The sequence below is a fragment of the Dasypus novemcinctus genome, chromosome 12, assembly GCF_030445035.2.
Source record: "Dasypus novemcinctus isolate mDasNov1 chromosome 12, mDasNov1.1.hap2, whole genome shotgun sequence".
In the NCBI taxonomy this organism is placed as follows: Eukaryota; Metazoa; Chordata; class Mammalia; order Cingulata; family Dasypodidae; genus Dasypus; species Dasypus novemcinctus.
In genome coordinates this window covers 51734965-51746882 of record NC_080684.1, presented here as the reverse complement: position 1 = coordinate 51746882, position 11918 = coordinate 51734965, and positions in this window count along the sequence as shown.

Below are 11918 nucleotides of genomic sequence, written 5' to 3'. Positions count from 1 at the left end.
TATGTATCAAAATGGGCTTCAGACAGGCCTGAGGTTTTTGTCTATAATAGGCAAGGGACATAGTCCTTTATTCTCAGCCCCTATAACTAAAGGGTATTCTCTTTTTATTTCCTTTACATATGGAACTTCCAGTTGGGAAAAAAAGTTTGAAAACCATTGTGACACGTGCACATACTTACACAACAACTTAAAAACATTTAAAAAAAATTTAAGATGTGCAGTTCATATGAATAGAATGAAAGCACTATGAAATAGCAGTATCTGCTAGGAGAGCTAACTGACTCTAATTAGCTAAACACAGAAACTTTACAAGGCTATCCCTTGGTAGAGTTTGGTATCAACATGGATATTTACTCGTGGTGAGGTACCTGCAGTGAAAGAGGGGGAAATGTTTCAAAACTAAATGATCCAATGGAGATACATGGAAAAATACAACTAATGTAATGTATGGACTATACTTAACAGTAATAATGTAATATTTTTACAGCAATGGTAAAGAAGGTACTGTGTAATGCTAGGGATCAATAATGAGGATATATATATTGGAGTAATGAAAACATTCTGAAATGGACTGAGCTGATGACAGCACATCTCTGTAATGAAACAGAGCCACTGAGGGTACACTTTGCAAGGCAGGGGAACAGGTAATACAGTGAACCCCTTGGTAAATGTGTTTAACAGTTGCCATGATCTCAGTTCACATGCCTGCTTTGAGCATGTGAACTGAGATCACGGACTGTGGTTAACACTAAAAATATGAGAACATTCTCTCTTGATAACAAATATACAATACTCATCCATAGTGTTACTAATAGGATGGTTTGTGGCACTATAAGCTACGGACTATATATAGGAGAAATAGTATAACGATATTCTTTTATCAGTTGTAACAAATGTACCACAACAAAGTAAGGTGCTGGTGGTGGGGCAATGTATGGAACTCCTGTACGGTATGCATGAGTTTTTATAAACTCACAACTTCTTAAATTAAAAAAAAAATTAATTGAGTCAATACTAATATTCAATACTAACACAAACGAGAGGTCCAAGGCTTCTCACATCATTCATCAGGAGACTTTGTGATTTGAGCTTTGTCAGAAAAGTTGTTTTCCTGATGTGAAGATGGAAGTTATCATGTTGTGAACACTCTTCATGCCAGTGCCCTTCACCATCATCTGTTCGAAAAAAGACAAAGCAATGTATGCAATCTGGGTGTATCTTAATGCAGTCACATGGCTAGATTATGAGGCTTGTTGAAGAGATGATCTGAGGTCAAGGACTTCTGGGAATTCAAGGGCTCTGAGAAGCCCAATTTGTTCAACATGCACAAGCCCAAGACTGCTTTCTTGCTGTTCTGATGAAACATCTGAATATAGTGAGCTTGAAATCACAGAAGAAAGGTAGGGCTTTTGTTTTATGAAGTGAAGATTTCAGACTCAAGCCAGATATGTGACCTCAGATCATGGCAACTGCCTTGAGCTTAATGGATTGATAGATTTCAAGGAGTTGCAGTACTAATTTGGTGGAAATAATATCCAAATTTCAGAAGGCACTTATTTTGATGAATGTGCATCATACTTTAGTTTCTGCAGCTGCTTTTGGTGTGCAAACCTCAAGATGTGTTTGAATTACCAAGTCACTCTCTTATCTATGCAGCTTGGTTGCAAGAGGATTTAATTTCACTGACCTGAAAGGGAGCTATGCCTACAAAAAAAGAAAAAGCCACAGTTTAACTAGAATTTGAGAAGTGAATATGAACCACATATGAATCATAAAACCATCCTAAATTTCAATTTACATGGTTCTTTTTCCAGGTTGAAGAAGAGCAGAAATTTGGAGAAAAATTCACCTATACACTTCTTGAATATAGTCTGGAATTCTGAAGAACTGTTCAGTCCCATACATAAACCTCTTGTCATTGGCATAATCAAAATTATAATTGATGAGTTTCTGTTTTAGGTAAATATCTTTTAGGACTGGAAATACTCTGACATCATCCTTGGGTGAAATAATTCCTGCCAGACCAGCAGAAACTTTTGGCTGCAAGGAATGGGCATCTGTGCCCCCAATTAATTTCCAGCAATGCCAGCTCAAAGCTCAGATGATTTAGATCATTGTAGAGTCTGGCCTTGAGGCAAAGAACAGGAAACACTGTGGGAACATAGCTTAGTATAGTATGTTATAAGGAGTAAATGAACAATATAAAGCATTAATTGGTCTGTCTCTCAGGGTTCTGAAAATTCCAGTATATTGTAATTAAGAGGCTTTGAGTAAAACCTAGCCAAGAAATGTCACCCTGAATTTTGGTAGACTATAAGTACACTTTTATTAACAGAATTGACTACACAATTCTGAAGGATTCCTTTTATATATTCTAAAATCCATAACTTCAAGTTTCATCAAGAGATAATTCAAGCTACATGCCTATGGATTTCTGATTATGGGATCAACTATTTTTGAAATATGGACATCATTTTCTAAAGAATTAGAGAGGGTTTCTGCTGTGGGCATGACTTCTTATAACAGTATTTTCTTTTTCTATCTTGGGAAATCATTCAGGAGCTAAAAGAATAAAACCACTCCACCCCCTGAAATCTGCAAACCCGATTTTTATTTTGTTTTGCATACTTGAACACAAGTATGATACTGAGACTCCAAAATATGTGTAAGAGTTGCCAAAAGCAGCTGAGATTGAGCAGAAATTGTGTGGAAGGAAATAGAAGCAGAATAAAGACAGATTTGAGCAGCAAGAAAACCCAACTAGATAGTACTAGCAAAAGAATAACTCCTGAAGGTGAGGAACAAACCCTGAGTTACAAACCTATATCCTTTATTTGCAAAATAGGATGTCAGAACTGGGGCAGGCCATGCTGGAAACAAAAGTTCCCTGTTCCCAGATTGATTGAGAAAAGGAGAGTAAGTAAGGCAGCACAAAGAATCACATGGATAAGCAAGCCATACTTGTTGGAAGCAATCTGTTCATGTGGCAAAAGAAAAGAGAAATTGCGCTTCATGAAAACAGCCTCTTTCCACCCTCACTCCCAATTGCACTGTAGATTCTTGCAATTAGTTGGTCCAGGAAATACCATTTCATTCAATGATGAGAAATAAGAAAGGGAATTAGACCAATATCATACCAATATATAGAAACTATAACAAATATTTTAGAGGAAAAAAGCAAAACTTAACAGATGAAAATCACTTCACTAGTAAAATATCACTATAGCAGATGAAAATTTTGAAAACTCTTTCTGAATTAGAAAAAAAATGAAGCAATTGCCTCTATAAAGAGAAAACCATTGAAGAGAAAAGCAGGAACTCAAGGAAGATATAATGAGATAACAAAAAGTGATGAAATGTGAAATAGAAGAATTCAAGGAAGTAGTAGAAAAATCAAACCAGTACAGGGAAGTGGACTTGGTCCAGTGGATAGGGCATCTGCTTACCTCAAGGGAGGTCCGCGGTTCAAACCCCGGGCCTCCTTGACCCGTGTGGACCTGGCCCACGTGCAGTGCTGATGTGCTCAAGGAGTGCTGTGCCACGCAGGGGTGTACCCCACATAGAGGAGCCCCACACACAAGGAGCATGCCCCAGAAGGAGAGCCGCCCAGCACGAAAGAAGGTGCGGCCTGCCCAGGAGTGGCACCACACGAAGGGAAAGCTGATGCAGCAAGATGACACAACAACAACAAAGAAGAAACAGATTTCCGGTGCTGCTGATAAGGATGGAAGTGGTCACAGAGGAACATGCAGCGAATGGACATAGAGAGCAGACAACGGGGGGGGGGGGGGGGGGGGAGTGAGAGAGAAAATAAATAAAAAATAAATCTTAAAAAAAAAATCAAACCATTACAGAAATGAAGACAAAATTAGAATATGAGAGAGAAAAGAAACTTCAGAGAAAATAATAAAGAATACAGAGGAAAGGAAAATAAACAAAATGAAATGGAAAAAATAGAACCCCAAAGGATTAGAAACAAAATAATTGATATAGAAAGATTTTTTTAATAAACTTATAATCAGTACCTCTAAGGAAATAATCCAAAATAATAGAACAAAACAAATGTTTAAAGACCTAACTGAAGAAAACTCTCCTAAGTTTAAAGAAAACTTCTATTTATTGAAAGGAGATATTATATGCCGTAGTTATTTTACCTGGTATAAGTACTGACTTCAGAGAAGAAGAAAAACTTTGGGAAGATTGTAAATAATAAAGTCGCTTATGAAGGGGAACTGTTAGGCTGACCTCAGATTTCTGCATGACAACATTCACTACCAGAAGACATTGGAGAAACAACATAAAATACTCAAGTAGAGAAAGTAAAGCAGGAACTTTCTGCCTAGCTAAACCATGTTTCAAGTATAAAGACTACAAAGAGTTTTAACTATGCAAAATCTCAGGTAACATTATTCCTATTAGCCCTTCTTAAGAGGACTACTGAAAGATGAACTTTGGACAACAAAAGATACTTGTGGAAAGGTCAACAGAAGGACTGCTTGTCAAATTGTATATTTCACTACTGAACTCTTTCCAGCATGCCTTCTGGAAAATCTTCAACCTCTTCTCTGAACATTTCATTCATCGCCTTGCTCAAGAAATCTGTCTCCCCTGGCATCCTGGTTCTCCTGCAGCCATCTGCAGCATTGGCTCTCTTCTTCTCCCACATTCCCATACACCTGGGCCATGTTGGTCTAGGTACACCTTTTGCTCCTCAGAGCCACTTTCAGACTTTTCTCATTGCCCTCCTTAAAATTTTCCAATTTTAAATCTCATATTATCACCCTGAATTACCAAATAATTCTTATTTTTGCTGTCATCTATTGACACCTGAATCAGTCTTTCATTTTTTCTCAATGATATTAGCTCGTAGCTCATCATCGCACTCTCTCTCTTTACTCTTAATTCTTGGTAGCTTCAATATACATCTTAGATGATCCCTCTAAGATACCAGTCTCTCCATTAAACACCTCAACTCAAATATCCTTGTTCTCCGCCATGCCTCAGTCACTCACCCGTGTGGTCATGCTCGAGAGCCGTCATATCAATAACTTCATCATTTTAATTTCATCACTCTATTTCTAACCTCCCACTTTCTATCTTTCCAACCTCCTCCTTTCAGTAGATCCTTTGATCCCTGATCAGGGGGAAAATAACATATACACAACGTTATTGATTGTAGTAGTATTCTTAGGAGAATACTGAAAACAAGCCAAATGCCCATCTTTAAAGGACTCATTAAAACTTTTCAGGCAGGGACCAGTTACATGAACCAGGAAACAGAGACCTGTATGGAGAGGGCTGCCTGACAGGAGCTCTCATCATCAGTCCTGGGCTGCACTAACTGTGACTCAGGAAGGAAGAAGCCTTGCGAAAATACCCAACCCCTCTCTTTTCACTCTCTGGGTTTTTGCCAGTGGCTCCAATTGTTCAACCAAATGAAAGACCACAAGGCAGAAAGGCCTTCAGGAGCACAGAACAGTGTGGATAATGGTGAAGTGTGGTTCTGGAGAAACAAATGGAAGACATCCAGCACAGAAGGATTTCTTTAGTTTGCAGTGGTCAAGGAAAAAAAAAAAAAAAGGTGGGATTTGTGCCAACCCTTGCAGAATTTATGAAGAGAATAATAAAGAATAGTCCAGGGTGGTCAACCAGCAAGAACAAAGGTGAGATGGTAGGAATGAGAAACATGTGGTATTAGAAACCGTGGCTACACAATTTGGTTATAAATGGGAGGGAAAATGGAAAAGCTTGAAATGCCATATTTCCTAGCTTTGGACTGGTATGAACTCATGCTGATGGGAAGTGGGATAAGTGATTTTATACATATATAAAATAAAGGAACACCACTTCAGAGAGACAAAAGGCCCAAGTGTAGATTCTAAGAATAGGAAAGTTATAGGTGCCTTTCCTGATTTAGAGAGTCACTGAATCTGAGAGGTACAGTTTAAATTTCATGCAATTGTCATACCACTAAAAATCGCAAAACACATTTCATTATTATGGCTGTCATGCCAAAAAAAAAAAAGAGATGTTGCAATATGTTTACCTGGAAGTATTGACTAGTTCTTCAGGCTTAATGTGATAAATAATCAGAAAAGTGGGACAGGATGTTTGCATTAAAAAGTATTAAATTGTATCATATAAAATAAAAACATACATTGCTCTGGTTCTAAATTAAGTAGTTAGATTAGATTTTTTTTTTTTTTTTAAGATCCTGGAGCCTTCTCTGTTTCATTCAACATTTACTTATCCGTCAAACACCTGTAGGGGCTACGTTACATTAACAATCTTGTACTTTTTATGTGGTCTGATCAATTTTTAAAATAACTTGATGTGGATTTGCTTTTAATTATAGAGCTGGGCTGTTATTAAGCTTCTCAGAAAAAAAAAAGGATACTAGAATATCCTATAGTTTGGATCCTATACTACAATAAAATCTACCGTCTGAAGGGGTTAGTGGCCTTAAAAAGAAAGTATGGGTTTCATTAAAATCAGGAAAGTTTGCACTTGTCCTAGCTGTCCTTTAGGGTAAAGGGGAACAGGTACCAGCCTCCAAGGCTTAGCAGTATGCTGGAGACTGCGGGGGGAAGGGCTGCCTAGAAAACAGAAAACACAGATGGAATTCGTGTTGCTCCCTATCAGCGGTCATTACATTCAAGACTGTCAAGGTGTCAGGATGGAGGAATAAAATATGGACTAGAGTGGACTTACTGGTATTCTACTATAGAACTATTGTGACTCTAGTAATGAAAGAAATTGTATCATTGATATGGAGACAGTGGGCATGGGAGTTGCTGAGGGAAGGAAGAGGGAAGAAGAGGTGTGATGTGGGGGCATTTTCGGGACTTGGAATTGTCCTGAATGATATTGCAGGGACAGAGGCAGGACATTATATAACCTGCCATAACCCACTGAATGGAATGGGGGAGAGTGTAAACTACAGCGTAAACTGTAATCCATGCTGTGCAGCAGTGCTCCAAAATGTATTCATCAAATGCAATGAATGTGCCACAATGATGAAAGAGGTTGTTGATGTGGGAGGAGTGAGGTAGGGTGGGGAGTGGGATTTATGGGAACCTCATATTTTTTAATGTAACATTTTGCGTGATCTATGTTTCTTTTTTTAAAAAAAAAGACCAAAAAAAAATATTTAAAAAAAAATTAACAAGAAAAAAACACAAGATAAAGCAGTTTTCCTCCAAAATGCAGCTATAAGCTGAGGTGGTTTTTGTAAAAATGAAAAGCATGTAAAATTTCCTACATGGTGGTCTTTTTATCACCAATGAACACTTCAAACCCCTTGTTGGGGAGTGCACAGTGACACCTGCCTCCCTAAGTTCTCACCCCATGGCCACTGCCTGAGTAATAACATCTGCCAGATAGTACAGCTCAGGGAACCCAGGCTGGGCAAAGTCAGAATTCATAGAATTCCATGCCTTGATTTATTCAAGACATGTATTCATTGATAACATGACTCAAATAGAAAGGCTGTGGGCATATGTAGAAATGAAAAGCAATCCCCCCAGACTTGGGAGCCTCCTGGGGGAGCAGCAGAGCCTGCCAGTGTCACAGCCTGCCATCTGAAAAGCCAGCAGATAGCAGCCAGACACCTCAACTTAGAATGGCCAGACCTTGGGCAAAATGCAACGTGGTGTAATGAATGCAGTCAAAACGACTGAATCAGCAAAGCTCCAGACCAGTGTGGTGACTCGTTTTAAACAAGATCTTGTTTTCCAAATTATTGTTAGCACTTTATATTTGTGCCCCCAGGGAGACTCGTCCATATTGCTTAAGGATAATTGCTGCAGCGCTGTTTGTAATGTGACAATTTGGGAGTGACCTGAATGTCCATGAATAAGGAAATGGCCAAATAAATTATGGCCTATCCATTCTCTGCAATGTTAGGTTGTGGTAGCTCTAAAAAAAAAAATGAGTTTGGGGAGTGGATGTGGCTCAAGTGTTTGAGCTCCTGCCTCTCAAATGGGAGGTCCCAGATTTGGTTCCTGGTGCCTCCTGAGAAAACAAAAACATACAAAAGCAAAACAAAACAACAACAAAAAAAGCAATTTAGGAAAGCCGATGTTGCTCAGTGGTTAAGCACTGGCTTCCCACATATGAGGTCCTGGGTTCAATACCCAGCACCTTAAAAAAAAAAAAAAGAATGCATTTGGTTTCAAAAAATACTGACATCAAAAGATGGCTATGTGTTTTTTTTTCTTTTTAACAAAATGTAAATATCAAACAATGTGTGTAATATTCTATGTTTGCAGGATTTCCATTTTGCAAAACAAGTGCACTGGATGCAACCTTTACATACCTTCTAGGATTTCCTCTCCTTCCTCCTTTTTCTGAAGGTAACTCACACATCCCTAACGCACCCCTATGATTGGCTGAGCTCCCTGAGCTGGCAGGAGCCCTGGGCCCCCACGGCCCTCAGGCCTCACTCCCTGAGCCCTGTTCACAGCAACATCAAGTCACCGCTCCCTTTCTAGACTCGGAATTGACTTCTGGAATGACTGCCAAGGGGCTGGGTATCTGGGTAATATGTCCCTAATGGGTGAACTTTGACCAAAGGGAAATGTGAGACAGGAGGGAAATGGGCAGGAAAGTTTCCTCCCTTTTCTCCTTGTGGTGGACTACTCTGACGACGCTCCCATTAGGTAGCCCCAGAATTACAATAATAAAATTTGGTTACCTTGAAATTGCAGGCAGGAATGGGGAAAAGAGTTGACACAGGCGAATGACTTTCATTCATGCACTATTTATGGCTTGCCCACTATGGGCCAGGAACTGTTCTAAGCGCTGGGGACTCAGAAGTGAAGAACTGGGACAAAAGTCTCTACCCACATGGAGTTTATATTCTAGAACTGGGGAGCTTAGGTTGGGAGGGGCATTAACCAAAAATTTCAAGAATTCATTTTAGCCCTTAGTTCCAAGCAAGGCCAGGCCTGAACAACTTGTCAAAGCAATAGAGTTTCTGTGTCATTTCATCCCCCATCATCCTCTTTCTGACCTCCTGTGGTCCATTTTGCTTCATGCTCTGCAACTTCCCTTCCCCTGACAACTTACTCTGGGCTCTGTATCTGGTCAACTGAATCTCAAACTCTTGGGATGGAGCCCAGAAATCTGATCTTAAAAAAGGAAAAAAAGCTCTCCAGATGGTTCCGTTGAACAACCAGCCTGCTTCAGTCCTTTTTCTTCTCCTTGTGACCACCCATTAAAATTTACTCAATTTGTGTCCTTTTCTCCAGGATCTTGCTCACTGCATCCCAAGGTAATGCTATTAGCTCAAGCGAATGTGTTATGCTGTGTTAACTTCACAATGCTAATACCAACAGTGTCTGATATTTGCAGCATGCTTTTGTGTTTATAGAGCATTTTCACATATAGTAACCTGATCTGTCTTTTCTATACCCCAGAAAATTATGTTCTTAGGCTAACCCATTCCTGTGCCTGTAAATGCACTGTAGGTAGGGCCTTCTGATTAGACTCAGTTAAGGGACCTTTAATTAGATCACTTTTGAATGGATCAGCTTAGGGCCGTTGATTGTGCTACCTCACTGAGGAGACGCAGGATAAATCACCCTCTTGCTGGGGTCTTATTAAACTGAGAACTGAAAGCAGAAACACACAGAGAAAGAGAACTGCCATTTTGACTCGGCCATGTGAGAGAGAGGATTCCAGAGATGATGATCTCTTGCCTGCCTTCGTGCCTCGCCACACGGCAAGAGTCCAGAATTGACCTTTGGTGAGACAGCATCTCTGATGAAACCTTGATTTGGACATTTTCACAGCCTCAGAACTATAAGATTTTACCTCAGATAAATTCCTTTATAAAAGCCAACCCACTTTTGCTATTTTGCATAGGCAGCCTTAACAAACTAAAATATAGTAACCATTTTATTTACACTGCAACCCCAGGAGATAGGCAGGGCAGGTTTTATCTTCCTCTTTTTACTGCTGAAGAGACTAAACTTGGGAGATGATAATTCCTTTGTCCAGGGTCATTCAGCTAGGAAGAGCAGAGTCATCATGTGGATCCTTTCAATTCACAGAGTGCTGTTTCCCCTGTACCATTGTGCTTTCTCTCCACGTAACAATTTTAATCATTTAATAACATTTCACTATAGTAACTTTAATGGTGGAAATACCAGATTCCAAAGTGGGCTGATGGAAAAGAATTCCTGAGGCAGTTGTATTTTTGGAATCAATTAGATAGATCTTCTATCCCACCTTCAGGAAGAGCCAATGGGTCAGAATCATTAGCAAGTAGTAGATATACGACTTGGTGGACTCAGTAACACAGCCCATGGGCCAAGATTTCCTGGCCACAGGGGTACTTTCTGTCTCTTTTGGTACTATTGCTGGTTTCTTCTCCATGCATGCTATTGGTTGGCAGGCAACTGCTCCCCCAAACACACACCCTCACTCACTGCCCTACCTAAGAGCTAGTATCCACTTAGCATCACTTGCTCCTCCACACTCCCCATATCTGATATTGCTAGGGAGACCACATAACTTAATGCCCAAACCAGAACAAGTCTGAGAGAAAAAAGGAGGCACTATTAATAATTATGCATGGACAACAGGTGTAAGTCAATATTCTCTTGGATAAAGCAGGTGCCTCCTTATCACCACCAAATAAGAGGTAAAAAAAAGAAAACCTGACTCTGAATTACAGGGTTTTTTTCTTGCTTGCTCTGCTTCTCATAAAGGTGCCAGTATGTATGAAAGACTCTTATACCACACAAAAGAAAATATTCCTAAGAAGTTGCATACTACATGAATTTTTGAAATTTCAAATGCCTATTAAAGCTAGCAAGTTAAGGAAGCTTGTAAATTCTTTGGCCATGTTTTTTGGTTGTTTAATAAAAAACCCTTTTGCAATATGCATTGCCATCTCTTAATTAAGTTTGTAAAGTTTAATTTTTTATAACAGTTTCTTAAAATATAACAATATAGATTGACCTCTATTAACATAATAAAACATGTAATTGTCACCAAAATCCTGTAGATAAACATATGTGAAGCACACCCAGGCTGGAATCTGCCCTGTTAATGCATTGTACTATAACGGATACTATTTTCCACTATTTATGTACTATTTATATAAATAACTTATTTTATTTACTTTGTGGTTTTTTTAACATTTTAAAATGCATATGATTATTGTGAAGAAAAAAGTAAAAAGTACATAAAAGTAGAATTCAGTAATAGAAATCACCTAGTGTCATCGCCTCACAAATAACAAAGATGAGCACTGATATATTTATTTGCAAATCCTTTCATTTATACAACTTTATTTTTACTTAGTTGTGATCATACTATATATAAAATGTATCCCTCTTTTCAGTTGTTATAATACACATAGTTCCCCATGTTATAAATTATTTATAAACATAATTTAAAATAACTGCATAATTCTTTATGTAGGGAATGGGTTACTTAACCATTCTCAGATTGTAGGACATTTAGGTTGACTGCCAACTTCTTATTATTATAATAAATAAAATCACAATAAACACTTTACACTAAAAGTTTTTCTGTTATTTTTGAAGCTAAATTCCAGAAACTAAAATTATCTAAAAAAATGAATGTGTTTAAGTCTCTTGTTACATAATGTCAAATTGCCTTCCAAGCAGTTTACCATCAACAATGAATGAATATGACAATTTTAGCCTACCTCACCAGTATTATTTCCATATTTGAAACTAGATATATATTTTTCATTCTGCTTTTCTTTGATTTATAGAAAAACTGAGCTATCTCCTATATACTGGTCAACTAATTATATTTCTATTCCATGAATTGTTTGTTCATATCCTTTGTACACTAGAGTTTTTAATAAAATTACAGATTACAAACATCCATAACATACCTTAAAGAGTTCTTTTCATTCAGACTTGATAAAAAAATAA